The sequence below is a fragment of the Diceros bicornis genome, chromosome X (genome assembly GCF_020826845.1).
Source record: "Diceros bicornis minor isolate mBicDic1 chromosome X, mDicBic1.mat.cur, whole genome shotgun sequence".
Lineage (NCBI taxonomy): Eukaryota > Metazoa > Chordata > Mammalia > Perissodactyla > Rhinocerotidae > Diceros > Diceros bicornis.
The window spans coordinates 104,909,730-104,929,301 of record NC_080781.1 but is presented as its reverse complement, the minus strand read 5'-3'; the positions used below and the strand labels follow the sequence as shown (position 1 = coordinate 104,929,301).

Genomic DNA, 19,572 nt, shown 5'->3' with positions numbered 1-19,572 from the left:
AGCTTATTTGAAGAAATTATGGCTGAAACCTTCCCAAATCTGAGGAAGAAAATGAACTGCCCAATACAAGAAGGCCAAAGGACTCCAACTAGAATGTATTTAAAAAGGCCCACACCAAGACACATTATAATCAAACTGCAAGAATCAAAGAAAAAGAGAAAATCTTGAAGGCAGCAAGAAAAAGCAACTCATCATGTGCAAGGGAATTTTTCAGCAGAAACCTTGCAGGCCAGAAGGAAGTGGGATGACATATTCAAAGTGCTGAATGAAAAAAAAAAAAAGAACTGCAAGAATACTATATATCTGGCAAAATTTTCCTTCAAAAGGGAAAATGAAGACTTATCAAGATAAACAAAAGCTGAGTGATTTCATTACCACTAGACTTGCCTTATAAGAAATGCTAAAGGGAATCCTACAAGTTGAAATGAAAATGATACTATACAGCCACATGAAAGCATATGAAAATATAAAGCTCAGTGGTAAAGGTAAATATATAGACAAGTAAAGAATACTGTAATACTGTAATGGTGGTGCACAAAACACTTTTAATTCTGATATAGGAATTAAAAGACAAAAGCATAAAAGATAACTATAATTATTAAACTATGTTAATGGATACAAAATACATAAAGATATAATTTGTGACATTGATAACATAAAACGGAATGGAGATGTGAATAGAGATTTTTTATATAACTGAAGTTAATCTATCAGCTTAAAATAGATTGTTATAACTCTAAGTAGTTTTATGCAAGCCCCGTGGTAGCCACGAAGAAAACACCTATTGAAGATACACAAAAGAAAGTTAGAAAGGAATCAAAGCATGTCAATACAAAAAAATCAAGAAAACACAAAGGAAAGCAGCAAGAGACAAAAATAGCTCCAAGACAGGCAGAAAACAATTAACAAAATGCAATAGTAACTCCTTCTCTATCAAGAATCAGTTTAAATATAAATGAATTAAACTCTCCAATCTAAACACACAGAGTAGCTGAATGGATAAAAAAATAAAATGTAACTATATGCTATCTCCAAGAGACTCACTTCAGATTTAAAGATACACATAGGCTGAAAGTGAAATTACGTAAAAAAGATATTCCATGCAAATAGTAACCAAAAGAGAGCAGGGGTGGCCATACTTAATGACAAAACAGACATTAAGTCAGAAATTGGCACAAAGGGCAAAGAAGGACATTATATAACGATAAAGGGTCAATTCACCAGGAAGATATAACAATTATAAATACAAATGCACCCAACAGCAGAGCACTCAAACATATGAAACAAACATTGACAGAACTGAAGGGAGAAATAGATTGAAACACAATAATAGTAGGAGATTTCAATACCTCACTTTCAATAATGGATAGAACAACTAGAAAGAAAATCAGTAAGGAAATAAAGAACTTGAAAAATACTATAGGGGCCAGCCTGGTGGCGTAGTGGTTAAGTTCACGCATTCGGCTGACTTCACGTTCGGCTTCGGCGGCCCGGGGTTTGCTGGTTTGGATCCTGGGTGCAGACCTACTCACCGCACATCATTGATAACCATGCCAAGGCAGCGCCCCACATAGAAGAACTAGAAGGACCTGCAACTAGGATATACAACTGTGTACTAGGGCTTTGGGAAGAAAAAAAGAGGAAGATTGGCAACAGATGTTAGCTCAGGGCCAATCTTCCTCAAAGAAAAAAGAAAAACACTATAGACCAATTAAACCTAATAGACATATATAGACCAGTTCACCCAACAGCAGCAGAATACACATTTTCTCATGTGCACATGGAATATTCTCCAGGAGAGATCACCTGTTAGAATAGGAAAACAATTGCGAAAAAGTCAATGAAACTAACAGTTTTTTTTTTAATTTTATTTATTTATTTTCCCCCAAAGCCCCAGTAGATAATTGTATGTCATAGCTGCACATCCTTCTCGTTGCTGTATGTGGGACGCGGCCTCAGCATGGCCAGAGAAGCAGTGCGTCAGTGCGCGCCCGGGATCCGAACCCGGGCCGCCAGCAGCAGAGCACGTGTGCTTAACCGCTAAGCCACAGGGCCGGCCCTAACAGTTGTTTTTTTGAAAAGGTACACAAAATTGGCAAACCCTTAGCTAGTCTAAGAAAAAAGACAAAAGACAAAAACACAAAATAAGAAATGAAAGAGGGGACATTACTACATATGTCATAGAAATATAAAAGATTATAAGAGACTGTCATGAACAATCATATGCCAACAAATTGGATAACCTAGATGAAATGGATAAATTTCTGGAAATATACAAGTTACCAAGACTGAATCACAAAGAAATAGAAAATCTAAACAGACCTATAATTAATAAAGAGATTTAATCAATAATCAAAAATCTCCCAAAAAAGAAAAGCCCAGGACCAGATGGTTCACTGGAGAATTCTACCAAACTTTTAAAGAATTAACACCAATCCTTCTCAAACACTTCTAAAAAATAGAAGAGGAGGAAACACTACCAAACTCATTTCATGAGGTCAGCATTACTCTGATACCAAAGCCAGACAAAGATACTACAAGATAAGAAAACTACAGGGCCCCCCCCATGGTGTAGTGGTTCAGTGCATGTGCTCTGCTGCTGGCGGCCCGGGTTCGGGTCCCGGGCACGCACCGATGCACTGCTTGTCAGGCCATGCTGTGGCGGCATCCCATATAAAGTGGAGGAAGACGGGAACAGATGTTAGCCCAGGGCCAGTCTTCCTCAACAAACAAGAGGAGGATTGGCATGGATGTTAGCTCAGGGCTGATCTTCCTCACCAAAAAAAAAAAAAAAAAGATAAGAAAACTACAAACCCATATCTCTGCTGTATATTGATGCAAAAATCCTGAAAAGAATACTAGCAACCAAATTCAACAGCACCTTAAAAGGATTATACAACCTGACCACATGGGATTCATCCTTGGGATGCAAGGATGCTTCAACATATGAAAATCAATCAAGGTAATATATCACATCAATAGAATGAAGGACAAAAATCTTCTGATGATCTCAATGAATAAAAAAATGCATTTGACAAAATTTCATACTCTTTCACGATAAAAACACTTATCAAACTAGGAATAGAAGGGAATTCTTTCAACATAATAAACGCCACATATGAAAAGCCCACACCTTACATTAACTCAGTAGTTAAAGACTGAAATCTTCCTCTAAGATCAGGAACAAGGCAAGAATGCCCACTCTTGCCACTTCTACTCAACATAGTACTGGAAGTTCTAGCCAGAGTGATTGGGCGAAAAAGGGAAATACAAGGCATCTATGTCCTCAAGGAAGAAGTAAATTATCTGTTTTTGGAGACAACATGGTCCTATATGTAGAAAACCCTAAAGAATCCATAAAAAAGTGTTAGAACTAATAAATGAATTCAGCAAAATAGCAGGATACAAAATCAACACACAAAAATCAGTTACATTTCTATACACTAATAATGAACAATCCAAAAAGCAAATTTAAAATAGCATCAAAAAGAATAAAATACTTCAGAATAAAATTAACCAATGAGGCAAAAAACCTGTACACTGAAAAATTAAAACATTGCTGAAAGAAATTAAAGAAGATACAAATAAATGGAAAGATATCTCATGTTCATGGATCAAAAGACTTAATATTATTAAAATATCTGCACTACCTAAAGTGATCTACAGATTCAATGCAATCCATATCAAAATCCCGATGGTATTTCTTGTAGAAACAGAGCAAAAAATCCTAAAATTCATTTGGAATCACAAAGGATCCCAAATATCCAAAACAATCTTGACAAAGAACAACAAAGTTGGAAATCTTACACTTCATGATTTCAAAACATATTAGAAAGCTATAGTAATCAAAATAGTATATTACAATGTTACAATATTATTCAGCCATAAAAGAAACAAGGAAATCCTGACATTTGCGACAACATGAATGGAGCTTGAAGGCGTTATGCTAAGTGAAATAAACCAGACAGAGAAAGACAAACACTATATGATCTCACTTATATGTGGAATCTAAAAAAAACAAAAAGAACTAAACTCATGGAAAAAGAGATGAGATTTGTGGTTTCCAGAGGCAGGGGGTGGGGGGAGGGGGAATTGGATGAAGATAGTCAAAAGGTAAAAACTTCCAGTTATGAGACAAATAAGTACTAAGAATGTAATGTACAACATGATGACTATGGTTAACACTGTTGTGTGATATATATGAAAGTTAAAGTAAATACTGTGAGAAGTAAATACTGTGTAAGAACTGTGAGTTCTCATCACAAGGAAAAAAATTGTTTTCTTTATTTTATTTTGTATCTATAGGAGAAGATGGATGTTAACTAAACTTATTGTTGTAATCATTTTATGATATATGTAAGTCAAATCATTATGTTGTATGCCTTAAACTTACACAGTGCTGTATGTTAATTATATCTCAATAAAACTGAACAAAAACAGTATGGTATTGGAACAAAGACAGACATATAGATCAATGGAACAGAATAGAGAGCTCAGAAATAACCCCTCATGTGTATGGTCAAATAGTCTTCATCAAGGGTGCCAAGACTGTATGCAATGGGGAAAGGATTGTCTCTTCAACAAACAGTGCTGGGAAAACTGGATAAATCCATACAAAAGAATGAAGATCGACCATTATTTTGCACCACACAAAAAATTAACTCAAAATGGATTAAAGACTGACACATAAGACCTAAAATTATAAAACTCCTACAAGAAAACACAGAGGAAAAGCTTCATGACACTGGACTTGGCAATGATTTCTTAGGTATGACACCATAAACACAGGCAACAAAGGCAAAAATAGACAAATAAGACTACATCAAGCTTAAAAACTTCTGTACAGCAAAGAAACAATCAACAGAAGGAAAAAGCAACCTATGGAATGGGAGAAATTATGTATTTGCAAAACATATATTGGATAAGGGGTTAATATCCAGAATATATAAAAACTCCTACAACTCAGTAACAACAAAAAATCCCAAAGAACCCAATTAAAAAATGGGCAAAGGACTTCAATGAGCATTCCTCCAAAGATATACAAATGGCCAACAAGCATATGAAAAAATGCTCAACATCACTAATCAGGAAAATGCAAACCAAAAACACAGTGAGATATCACCTCATATCCATTAGAAAGACCACTTTCTAGAAAACAGGAAATAAGTGTTGGATAGGATGTGGAGTAATCGGAAGGCTTGCACACTGTTAGTGGGATTATAAAATAGTGCAGTCTCTATGAAAAACAGTATGGAGTTTCCTCAAAAAATTAAAAATAGAACTACAGTATGACCCAGCAAGACAACTTCTGGGGATATATCCAAAGGAATTGAAATCAAAGGATCTTGAATAGTATTTTTTTTGCAGAGCCATGATCACTGCAGCATTATTCATAATAGCCAAGATGTGGAAACAATTTAAATGTCCATCAGTGGATGAATGGATAGAGAAAATGTGGTATTTACATACAACAGAATATTATTCAGCCTTAAAAAAAAAGGAAATCCCATCATATGCTACAATACGCATGAACCTTGAAGACGTTATACTAAGTGAAAAAAGCCAAACACAAAAGACAAATAATACACAATTCTACTTATATTAGATATCTAAAGTAATCAAACTGATAGAAAGTAGGTTGGCGGAAATGGGAAGTTGTTGTTCAATGGGTTTCAGTCATACAAGGCAAAAAAGTTCTAGAGATCTGCTGTACAATAATGTGCATATAGTTAGCAATACTGTAATGTACACTTAAAAATTTTTGAGGGCAAAAAACGTTTCAATAATGTTGGAAAGAAAATAAAAATTTTTTGATAACCACAAAAAAAGAAAAAAACTGCTGTCAATATTAGCTTTATAAACTCAAGTAAAATTTGTTTTTTTCTAAAAATAATTCCATAAAGATATTAATTAATTAATTTTATGAGAAATGCTTAGCTTAGTTGCTTCAGTATCCTTCCTAAATCATGTTTTAAGTGTTGCAAAGTAATTGATTATGGTAAACAAAGTTCAGACCAATTTTCCAACATATTGGCTCCATGTGTGTGTTCTAAGACGGAAGGCTTTAATTTTCTTGGCACCTGTTACTATTTAGCTGGCTTTTCAGAATAAGTGCCAGAGTCGTGTGGACACTTTGTAGGCTCTGATCAAACGTAATTAGATAGCAATAGCTTTAGAAAATCCTTCTTCATTACATTCACCACAGTGAACACATTATAGAATTGTTGCACCCTGTAATATACTGCTCAATGTCTCTTATCAATGGAAGAGTTTTCAATCCAGGCACTCTTTAAAAATGCACTATATATTTCAGAGAAGGGATATGCAAATGAAAGGTGACCAAATCTAAAGTATAATATTTACCAGCCAAAGCAATGAAATAGAGTTATTACCGGGATAAACTCTAATGTATTCCATGGCTTAAAATGGTGAATCTTTTCTATGTCCTTATACTCTTACAATAGAAAATCAGACATCATGCCCAAACAACATTGAGAATAAAATATCTATGGTCTCAATTCTGTCCCCCATGTCCAAAGAGAATAGGCCACTTGGGGGCTGCCTAACAATGTCCATGAAAGATCTTTACAGGGGGGTGTTCAAGAAGATATATGTTGGGGCCGGCCCCATGGCTTAGCCGTTAAGTGTGCGCACTCCGCTACTGGCGGCCCGGGTTCTGTTCCCGGGCGCGCGCCGATGCACCGCTTCTCCGGCCATGCTGAGGCCGCGTCCCACATACAGCAACTAGAAGGATGTGCAACTATGACATACAACTATCTACTGGGGCTTTGAGGAAAAAAAAAAAAGGAGGAGGATTGGCAATAGATGTTAGCTCAGAGCCGGTCTTCCTCAGCAAAAAGAGGAGGATTAGCATAGATGTTCACTCAGGGCTGATATTCCTCACAAAAAAAAAAAAAAAAAAAAAGAAGATATATGTTTACCCTCCATCCTAATAAATAGCAATTATCACACAATTTGGTTTCTGAGATCCTAAGGTCAGAAGAAAGAAGATGCTGTGTACATACCTTTGGTAAAATTACATATCTTTTATACCACTTAGCAAGGATGTTACCCTTCAAACACATAGAGAAAAATAAATTTTTTATTGTGTATCTACTGCAAAACCATAGATGTTTGTCTTTGATGCAACAGTTTCTGCAATTTTACCCTAGTTCCTAGCTGCCATCCTTTTCAGATGCCAAGTCATTCCTTGATGCCTTTTGGCCATCCCAAATTAGCACTCTACTATTTGACAAGGCTGTTCAAAGATTCCCCACTATAGCCCTGTGAATACTTGATCCCTCCTTGACAGTGCTTCCCACTCAAAAATTCCTTCTCCTTTCTCCGTCCCATTCAATTTCAATTCCCATTCCCTCAGGTTTTAATCTCATCTAATAATGAGAAGAAAAACATCTCATTATGTTAGCTTTTCTAAAAGGTAACCTTTCAGGATTTTGGGGAGTCAAAAGTATTTGGCAGGCCTTTTGGTGTTGACCTGAATTCAAATCACACCACATCAAAGAGGCCTGCCACTATGATGAGCATTGATAGTAAAATTAAGGACAAATTCATAGCATCTATCAATTTGTCTCAATGGTTTTAAGCTATTTCATCCTCAAACCTCTAGCTTCTTCTGGCCCTCAAATAGGTCTGAGCAACGCCAAATTAACAAGAGATGAGCAGCTCAACCATGATTTAACCTTTACAAAGTGTCATTTTAACTAGTACTATGGGTCTACTAACCCTGTCCTTTTGCCCTCATTACTATATATCCCATCTGGAACTTTAGATTCCAAAGTTAAGATCTCAAACATACATCAGCAGATTGTTTAAGAACCCCACTCTACTATTTTGATCATTATGTTTTGCTTTACACCAATTAATCATATATACTCTAAATTGAGCCAAAAGCCCAAGAGGCGCTAAATCACTTACCTACTAATAATATTCACGCTTTTAGTTTGGAAGATATTATTTCCTCTTTTTGCCAACAGTTCCTAAATTGTCTATTCACTTAAGCACATCAACCATCATCCCTAAAAACTCAGGATTAGCTCTTTAATGGGTGATAACAGCATAAGGAACACAGTGCTTTTCTTACTTCTACCTTCTAATCCTTAGCAATAAGGCATTGATAGCAACAGAGTCTAACTTTTCTCTAAAGAAGAGGCTAAACTATGTGGTGAGGTAGTTTCAGAGACACTTCTGTTATAACAGGAAAGAAGAAGGAAAGGATAGATGCATATGTAAACATATTTCTATTTTTGGTGGTAAGGAAGAAGTTGCATAAACATACAAACTGAACAGGCAAGCCATATACTGCTTAGTAGTTAAGTTATATGTACATCTCCTTAATTCTAGAACACTCCTCAGTACACAAGAGCTTTATATGATAGCATGCTATACATCCCAATCTTTATAAGGCTGAGAGCCATGCCTGTCTTGCTCATCACTATACCTTGTATCCCTATGGAATAACATGCTACCTGGCATATAGTAGGTGTTCAATAAATATTTCTTTAATGAGGAAACTGAGATATGTTATAATTATATTCTTGACATATTCATTTCTCTTTCTAGACTCCTTGTGCCCAAGGACAATATCTATATTTCCAGAACCCCAAAAAGTGTCTCGTACATGCTTAATTTTTGCCTGATCAATGAACATATGGATTTTAATCACATATCCCTGTATCTGTCCCAGGTCCAGCTCTAACTGGCTATCCAAAATGTCTGTCATCCTGAATTCCATTCTGTTTTCGTTTGCAGCCTTACATGCTAGAGCTTTATATGTCTTTGGTCTCTAAAGTAATAAATAAATTCTGCAAAAATATATGGTTTTGTTTGTTTGTTTTTTGCCTCCATTTATGCAAAAAAAAAAAGATTATGCTTCTCTGAAGGCCCTAATTCGAGGCTTATATGAATCTCTGACTTTTACACAAGGTAATACTCTGAATTTATACTTAAGCTACTCCAACTTATACTTCAGCTAAACTCATTCCCACTTTGTCTCTTTTCTAGTTACATGTTGTTTTCTTTCTTTCCCAAGATGTCGAAGTCACAATTTGTTTTTAATATTTGTCTGGTTGTGCTCTGGTCTCTGCTAGGTTAGACCTCTGATCCTTGACCTACCTAGCTATAGCACTCCAGAAAATGCGTTTTTACAGAACATCCACAATAACATGCAGTAGTAAACTTTGCTACCTTAAAATTTTCACCAATTTTTACTTAATTCAAATGTTTGCATAGCAGAATCAGGAATAAAAGGGGTCTCAGTTAATTTTAAGACACTTTAGATCAATGACTCTGAATATGAGTTGTAGACTCATTGGCAGTAGTGGAGTGGATGAAGAAGATGGGAAGAGTGTACAGTTTTATACAGAGCTTGCAAATGCCTAAGAAGACCGGGCATTGTCTGTAAATGGATTACGTGACATGATATGGCTGGTTTCCTCATTCTGTCTGCCCATCTCATGTCTGCCAGGACTTTCTCCAGGACCACTCCTGATAAAATAGCCAGCTGATGAAAAGTTGAGATTGATTGAGTGAAAGGATCTAGAAGGTTAGGCTGTCTCTTAGACTATAATCATGCCCTTACATTATAATCAGCCAGGATTAGAGGAGGTGTGACAAGATTTTCCAGGACAAGCAGGAGAAAATTAGGATACCATTTAAAGGCAGATATATTGTGCTCTTCTTTAGGAGAAACTTCACACATGGCCTTTCTGTGGACCTCTGATCCACAACCCAGAGTTCATGTGGCCCTGCCTCCTCATTTGTTCGTGACTTAGATTTGATCTCTAAGCTCTCTGGGGAACATGCTTTTATTCAGTGGTTCCCTACTGTGGTGAGACCACATGCACCAAGCAGTTTTAGTTAGCTGAGTAAATATGTAAGCCATTTCTGTGTATTAACTCTGTGTTTAAAAGTACGTGCATTTGTAGTGAATAAAATATAGATTTCTTTAAAAAGTTTACTAAAGTCACTCTACTTATTTACTGTTATCTATTGTCTCAATTGACATATACCAAAAGCATAATTACTATTAGGAATTTATGAGTTTTTACAGAAAAAGGATTCCTAAGAAGTGAAAAACAGTAGGAAATGCCTGTTTAAATGATTTCTATAGGCATAACTAAAACATAAACAACAATTAAAATTCCCACACTCCATTAATGTTCTACTTACTAGAATAATATTTCATACAAGTACACTCCAGTACAAACCACTGAACCATTCTTAACTGTTTGATATAGTGAGATTTGAGCTCCATACACAAAGAAATAAAGTGCCTAGGATATACATAGATATTCTGTAGGCTTAGTTTGACATTATGAATTGTTAAAACCTATCAAAACTCTGCCGAAATAGTAGAATGTGCCAGTTCAGCAACTGCAAATAAATTTCATTTGCTTATTAACTCAATCAAAGGTCATTTACTGCTTGGAATACCATTCAGAAAATGATGCTAAGGTACCATCCATGCTCAATAGGTGAAGAGTGCCATATTCAATTCGCAATATATTCCTTGGGCATGGGAACGGGGAACAGTGGAATGTCTGCCACATACTTGTGATTGTGGTCCATGTCTTATTTTGCACCTGAATTGCTGCAGTAGTCTCTGAGCTGGTACCATTGTTCCAACCAATTCATCTTCTAAACTAGCCATCTTACAACACTGCATTTATCACATCACTCAGATGTTGACTATCATACAGCCTATAAAATCTCAACTAAATTATTCAACTTATTTTGCAATGCCACCAGAATTTGAGATCATATCTAATCTTATATAATCACTCCTCCAACTCATATCTTTAACATTTGCCAACGTGATCATCAGCCTCTCTAACATGCTACATTCATTATTCCCTCCATGCATTGGCTTGTGCCTCTCACTTGGAATGCCCTCTCCTCTCTATTCATCCTAACCCAACCTTTCTATTCTAATTAGATTCTTTATGTTGCAAAAAATGTAGCTTATTCAATTAACATCAATAAAGCAGTGGTGGATTTATGGTAAGGAAATACGTATACTAAAATTCAAATTGTAACTTGAAAGCCTCCAGTAACTGAGGAAGCTCTGGAAATTGGCTGTTCTCTCCATTTATCTCCCATGGGCCATAAAGGTTTTTCTACTTCTCATTTTCTACTTTCAACTTCACTCTGTGCATTTACTCTTTTTTTCCTTTCTCTACCAAATAGGCTTTTCTGCCTCCTCAAAATTTCTACCCCCTTACATTTTATGCTCCCTTATACGTTTGCCTTGGAAATTGCCATCATGGCCTCCCTTACCATCCTACATATCATGACCTCCACTACTAATGATATCAATCTCTCAATATTTCTTAAGTGAAAATTCAGAGACTGAGAATCTGGTTGACCCAGCTGGTCTTTTTGAATCAGCCTACAATACAGGTCACTAAACAGTCTATGGATTGATCTTGCGTCAGATACCCAACCATGTGGTTTTATAGGGTGAAGGACAGAGGAGACAGGCAGAACAAAATATGGTGGCAGGGACTATGGATGGGCTAGGTTCTCTTACAGTTTTGAGGGCAAGCAAACAACGGGACTGAAATCACCAATTCTCCTTCCTTTACTGTCTAGTTCAAGTCCCTCTTCCTCTATAAAGCCATCTACAACTGCTAGAGATGAGAGGGTAATCTCCTTTCTGGGAATTTCAATACAATTGTTAGTTAATACTATTTATTAGGTTTTAGAATATACACTCATAGATTGTTCTTAATTTTTAATCAAAGTCTAGTCTCATATAACCAATAAATTTGAATAGACATTAAGTGCAAGAACCATGGCATAGGTTTTTGTTTTGCTTTGTTTTGATTTTGTAACTATTCACAATAGCTAACACAATGTTAGTTACTCAGTAAATAGCCAATACATTTATCGATATTAAAAAGGTGGAATTGAAAATGTGATTATATTCTCAAGCTAAGAAAAAAATAAGCATTCTCATCTCAAAACAAATTGCATAAGTCAAGATATTGAGCAGATGGATGTATAATTAAACAATTTTTCCATAGGTAGACTACTCACTATTCATTTTTTCTCCCCTGGGAAATTGCAAGAGTCAGTTCAAAGAAATACGAAAAATTCCATTTGAAGAGATTTCCCCTGGGGTTAATTTATGTCAGATCATGTGAAAAAAACTTGTGTTTTCACTTAGCCTAATTCCAAAACTAGTGACATGATTATTTTAGTGGCATAAATAAAAAAGGCGCTATAATTTTCATATTAGAAGGTTCTTATGTACCATATGGCTCAGTATAGAATCAGTATGTTATCTAATAAAAATACGCAATCTACTGTTTATTTTATACTTCATTCCCAGTGAAAAGATCATTTTAAACTTTATCCACACCTGAAGTGTGATCCAGATTCATAAATGTGGTATTTGTGTGTTTGTATGTTTGTGTATTTACTTACCATGTATGGATTCAAAAGACAGAGTCTCAATGTAGGCTGCTTACTTTAAGCTGTGTAACTTTGCACAAGTCAATCCACCTATTTCTTGATTTTTCCACCTAAGAAAATGAAGAGAGGCGAGGCCAGTCTGGTGGCATAGTGGTTAAGTTCACACGTTCTGCTTCGGCAGCCCAGGGTTCACTATTTTGGATCCTGGGTGCAGACCTACGTACTGCTCATCAAACCATGCTGTGGCAGCGTCCCACATACAAAATAGAGGAAGATGGGCACAGATGTTAGCTCATGGCCAATCTCCCTCACCAAAAAAAAAAAAAAAATGGAGAGAGCAAAATTGCTGAAATATTTTCCACCTATAATTCCACCTATAGAAAAATTACTCAAAATTTTATGTCTCTAGAATAAATCTCTTCTCTGTGCTCCAAGCCAGTATAGCCAAGTATTTAGTTTATATCTTTTTTTAGATGTATCAATGGCCCCTCAAAAAGAGAAACAAATTCATGATACTCCCCTTTTGCCTCTCCAACCTAGTCCTATTCACGTGCCCCTTATACCTCCAGTGATACCACCATCCATTCAGTTCAGCACTCACTCTCCTTTACCCCATATATCCAGTCCATCACTGAGTCCACTTAAATATTTCTACAATCCATCTACTTCTTTCTATCTCTACCACTACCTCTGTAGTCTATGCTTCCATTTTCTCTTGCCCCAAAAATCAATAACTTATTAATTAGTCTAATCCTCATCTGTTCTGCTCTCCCTCCAGCTTGTTCTCCATACTCAGAATGAGGTGTTTGAAAGAAAATCTGATTACGTCTTCTCTTTGCTTAAAAATCTTTAGTCCCTTCCTTTAACACTTAGAGTAAAGGCAAAATTCCTTAACATGTGCATCAAGACTTTCCATGACCCCATCTCTAAGTACATCTACATTCTCATTTAAATCATGTTCTCTCTTACTTGTTATTTTCTAACCACACTGACCTTCTGTCAGATCCTCATATTCACCATGCTCCCTCCCAATATAGGTGGTACCACATGCTAGTTCTTTTTTTGCCTAGTTAACTTCTAATCACCCTTCATATCTCAGCTCAAATGTCATTTTTAAACTACTCAGACTAAGTGAGGTTTCATCAAATGACTCCAAAGCACTATGTACTTCTTAGCATTCATCTCAATTGTAATTTTACGTTTACCTATGTGATCCTTTGGTTAATATCTGGTTGCCTTAGTTTACCAGAATATAACTCCATAAGGGCAGGGACCATGCCTCTTTATGCTCTCCATAGTAGATTCGGTATATAGCAAAATGCTGCACTGGCACATTTTAGGTGCTTGATAAATATTTTATTAAATGAATTGAAATTGCTGACCTAATTTGCGGTTTTATAGTGTGCCCTGAAGGGGGTTTTATGAATTCTTCTTCCATGCCATGCCTTCAGTTCTAGTCACATCCATCAAGTGATTTGGTGCCTCTTATTTATGTAGCATACTCAAGGTTTTAAGCATAAGAGCTTTAGGACTTTGAAACAAAGAAGGTATGGCGGTTAATTTTACATGTCATCTTGGCTAGGCCACAGTGCCCACATACTTGGTCAAATATTATTCTGGACCTTTCTGTAAAGGTGTTTTTTGGATAAGGTTAACATTTAAATTTGTGGACTCACCCACATTATGGGATTATCTTCCATAATGTGGCTGAGCCTCATCCAATTAGTTGAAGGCCTTAATAGAACAAAGACTAACTTCCTTGACCAGGAAGGATTACTGCAAGCAGACTGCCTTTGGCCTCAGATTTCAACTCTTCCCTAGTTCTCCAGTCTGCCGACATACCCCGAAGATTTTGGACTTGTAGTTCCACAATCGCTTGAGCCAATTCCTTAAAATAAATCTCTCTCTGGAGAACCCTAACTAATACAGAAGGCAAGGTAAAGTCAACAATAAGCAAGGTGTATTTTAGGATGAGGTGTTAGGATGCGATAGAAACTTTTTTCTCAGAAATACATGAGCCTGACATTTGTTTTTGCTTTTTAACAGACATCAGTTGCTTACATAATGAAATCACATAATCTGATGAGATTTAATGTTCAAATCACAGAACACAAACTACTTTTTAAATATATGTTATATACCCGCTACATAACAAAACATGACCATATTTTTTGACTTTTAGTGAAATTCCCTCAGACTTCTCCTGAATCTTATGCCAGTTTCTCTGTCAACTCCAATGTGGAAATATGGGGGGAAAGAAAGGCCATCAGAAAGAAGCAGAGTTAGTCTGCATCCATTTTAAATAATATGTAGCATAAAAGTAACCCTGCTACACCATTCCCCCAAGTGTTTCCGGCTTCAACCAACTCTGATGTTCTTAGTTTCTTCATATTAGCTTTCCTTAGCTACCTCATTGATCAGTATCTACAGTCAATTCAAACACCCAGACTTTTTTTCATGCCTGCTACTGTTTAACTATGTCATACTCATTCTATTCTTGAACAGTTGTGATTGAGAAACAAATTGAAGATCTTTATGTCTTTCCCTATCAAGTTTCATTTTGATAGTTTCAGCCCATCATTCCAGACTCTTATCTCTTGAGACCTTGAATCTGAACTATCCCTCCACTTATTTGATTATTTTGCCATAAATACCCCTACTCAAGTCATTGATTAAAAGTACATAGAGTCATCTTATAAGTAACCTCTCTCTCTAGGTTAACATAAACTCTTTAATCAGCTTTCTTTAGGTCTAGTCATTTAACCAGTTATAGACCCACTTAACCTGTATTTTCATTTAGTTCTAATAACTCTTCCTATCCAAAATGATTTCTGTATATACTGACATTCTTGTGATACAAAGAAAAGAACATTTATTTAACATCTTTAGAAATACCAGGCCCATGAATATCTTAATCTTTCTTTGGAATTTAATCTACTAAAATTCCTTTTTAATGACAAAAGTCAATATTTAGCAAAAAGACTTTGTATTTTTAAGGTCCAAGTGTCAACATGTATCTTTTGAGTGTGAGTCTTTAATCCATTGACTAACTGAAATTACCTTTTTACATTCCTAATATCAATTTAGAAATGGCCTGTCACCTTTCTAATTCCTGATAGAAACATTTTCAATCATCACTACTGTCATACGATAAATTGTATTTGATTTACCAGATTGTAGATCTCAGGATACAATTCAGGTACTAGATTACAAAACACTAAAAATCTAGATAGTTAGAAGAACTCTCAGAGATTAATTCATCTAAAGTAATTATTCTCCTTCTGTTTGACATAGCATAGAAATAACCTTGGTTATGTCTAGAGACCAGTGCCAAATCATACTTTATAGTTCACCAAATTAGTTGACAGCAAATGTATACGTGTCACATGGATAAGCTTGCCAATTCTCTGATGGGTCAAAAGTCAAAGATCTTGCCACTTTGGATGCTGCCTGAACTCTGCAGGAAAGATGGCTAGTTAAGCATGATTGAGTATCCTAAGCTTAATCTGAAATGCAAGGTCAAGATAGAGGAAATAACTTACCACTGCCTCCATCAAAACCACTACCAGCACCTTCACAGACCTTATTTCTGTGCTGACAACCTGCTTCTCTAGTTTTCTCTTTTCCTAGCTTCGGATTCCTACGTGTCTTAACTTCAGCTTGGAAATGTGTCTCTAATATCCTTATTTCCTTCTTACTATACCTTGATTTCTAACTTCTCTTCTCAATAACCTGGTATTTTGCTCCAATTCCTGACTATACTTTTTGCTTTGTGGTTTGATCTTGGTGTTCTTTATTCTAGACTAAATAGTGTGATTACGATGACTCTGCCATAGGGGCTTGGCAGAAGAATCTTACTCTGAGTAGCTGTTGTTTCAGCGTGATCTTTTGAAACTAACCAATGGTTATTAAGTAAAAAGTATATTCACCTCAGCTTGTTCAGGGAGAGGGCTGAATCTCTTTAGGGTTGCAAACTCTAAAATCATATTAAACAATGGGTAATTGCTGCCTGTTAGCACTCTATTTTATCCCATTTACTTAAACATGTAGTGTTGTAATAGGAGAGAAAAACAGTTGAGTTTGCACATTTTACTTAGTTATATAATTGATGAAGCCAGAAACAAATGTTAGGAACAGATAACAAAAGGGAATTGTAGGAAATTCTTCATTGAACAGCTTTAAAATGATTAGAGATTCGCCTATCTTTTGAATAGGTAGGGACTGTAGCTAGAGTGAATTGATAACATTCTGAATTTCCTTCCAGCCCTCTGGTTCTATTGTCCTATTTGTTTTGTCAGTGGAAATGGTCTAGTATATTTAAATAAAATTGCCAGTGCTGTCCATTTTGGTACAACATAAGCATTAGAATTCATTTCTCATCACAAATTGAAAGTGTGTGGAAAAACAAAATCAATGAAAAAACACGCAAGCAGATCTGCTTACAGCAAGGTAAACAACCATTATTACAAAAAGCAAAGTATTTGTACTCAAGAGATTCATGCAACAAAACATAACCAGAGTAAACTTTGGATTTTTATGGGAACACAAAGAACTGTCTCTATCTTCCACAGCGATAGAATAAACAATATGATTTTTTGAAATATAGAGTTTCTAAGATAACTATCTGACAAAAGTGTCAAAGACAACTTCCTGATTGTTTTTATTTTCATCTTGTTTTTTTTTGTCTGTATTCAAAGATAAAACTTTTTGCAAGTGAATTACAATTTTATATGTGTATATGGCCGAAAAGTTCAAAAGTAAGTGACTGTGTTATATTCATCTCTATTTTTATATTATACCAAATATACAACTCAATAAATACAATATCTTTGTTGAATAAATAAATGATCATACAGCTGATAAAAAATAAAAGAAAACCATAATCAGGTCGTTAATGAACTATGATATCCTCATTGCCCTAGGCATCCTGGTGGATATCAAAACACTGTTTGATGGGGCCAGCCCTGTGGCTCAGTGGTTAAGGGTTCAGTTCTCTGGGCATGGACCTATACCACATGTCAGCGGCCATGCTGTGGAAGTGACTCACACACAAAATAGAGGAAGATTGGCACAGATTTTAGCTCAGGGCAAATCTTCCTCAAGCAAAAAGAGGAAGATTGGCAACAGATGTTAGGTCAGGGTAAATCTTCCTCAGCAAAAAAACAAACAAACAAAACACATGCAAACACAATTTGATAATATTACCACTATCAAGAACTTTTCCTAGTCAGAAGGATACCTTTGTTCAGATGAGAAACTTGTACTTACCTCTGTACATCACCAGTGTAGTTTCCCTGCATTTATAGTTAGTTCTAATTTTCTAAGATAGTCCACAAGGACCTTAACAGATTTCTTTCAGCCCCAACTTGAGTCCACTCATCTCCTACGTTTGATTGTCCTGCTTCAGCTCATTCTAACCTAGCCATTGTTATCTTGCAGGTATCAAAGCCTACGAAGTTTTATAGCCACTGAAACAAAACTATGAAATTTTGTTGGGATAAGCATTATCTTGATGTCAGGCTATTTTTCAGAAGCACATTCCTAGAGATTAAAGTCTGCTGCACAATATTTCAAAAGGAATTTTTCTCATAAATTAGTAGGTAGTCATTGCATCACTGCCTCTCCAAACAGGTCTTTAACTTGCTCCCCTTAATTCTTCATGTGAACCCCAGTTCCTTTGTTTGGTTCTTGCTTCCAGATTCTGTGTATCCACGGGAGACACAACTTTTCTGTTTTTCTCTAGTTTACCTGTGCAAACCCTAACACTGACCAGCTGGCCACTTTACCTATCCTTGGGCAATCTCTGCCAATAATCCCCTACTCCATTTTCTTCTACTGACTCTTCTTCCTCCACAAAGGACACAGAAAGGGCAGCTGTGAATGAATTGTCAGAACTTCTTCTCACTCACTTGAAAGCAAAGGATTGGTCTTTCCAATTCTAAAATTTATCTATAAGTCTGTGATAAGACCAACCATCCTTTCATTCTCTATGAGAGTTGAAAACTGTCATATTTCTCAGGAAAACAGCAAAAGAAATTACAAAGTGAAGGTTACTAGGAGATGTGAATGGCTGCCTTTTCAATTCTCGTGCTTTGGAGCTTTTATCTTGAGCCTAAAAGCCATAAAGACAAAGAGAACAATAATTGCACATAAAATGAGAAGCATAAAAGCCAGGCTAAATTGTAGCTTTTAGTTCCCTACGACCTTAGTTATGCAACATACACTTGAAGTACTGAGCTTTGTGAGCCAGAAATTAAGACAAATGTCCTGTCAAGGAGTTAGAATATTTGAAATTGTAACTGTCTCTGAAAATCCAACTCCATAAGGAATGTAGGACAGATGTTATTTTCTCCATTTGTCAGATGAGAAAATGGAAGCCTAGAAAGATTTAGTGGAGGAAGCCTGGGAAAAAAAGACCCTGGGTGATAGAGGTCACATATCCTATCTTGCAGGCCAGTCTTCTATAAACTATATGTTCAGTCTCTGCCTCCTCTGAACAGGCCTTGAAAACTAGATAGCTAATGAACTTCCAAGTCACATCTCTCCTTCAAATATTCATTAAAATTTCCATATCAAAATGCATAATTATATTATGGAAATAATTAACATTACGTCGGTAAAAATCATTACTCTAAAAGTTTCAATCAGCAATAATTGTGCCTCAGATAAACTTCATGAGCTGTGATATTGCCATTGCACAAAGATATATTAAAAGTTGACGTAAAAACCACTTGAATCAGAAAACATTGTGAGTGGACATCTTAATACAGAAATTTATTACTTCCATCACTTTTGTACAACCTTTGATGACCTGAATTAACTGTGTAGCTTCTAACTTTTTAAAAATCTGACTTTCTTCATTCCACTTGATGAAATTTTTTGCACTGTGATAAACTTCTCTACTTAACCTTATTCTGACATTTGAAGAAACACACATTCTGATTATGTGTAAACAACATGCAATTATAATGTCCAGCTGAAAAATGCAGGGATGTGTGAGAGATGTCCTTGCCCAGGGAAGCCCAATTGAGTCTTAGAGTTCACAGTTGTTAAAGGGAACTGTCCATGTAGGCACATACCTGCCATGTGGCCAGCAGGCTGTGGACCCCAAACCGGCACCAGGTGCACATCATGAAT

At 36.0% G+C, this 19,572-nt stretch overlaps 1 pseudogene; it reads right to left on the bottom strand.

Moving 5' to 3' along the window:
* Nucleotides 1-19,015: 19,015 nt before the first annotated feature.
* On the bottom strand, nt 19,016-19,140 carry LOC131401501 (U4 spliceosomal RNA; annotated as a pseudogene).
* Between the last annotated feature and the right edge of the window lie 432 nt (nt 19,141-19,572).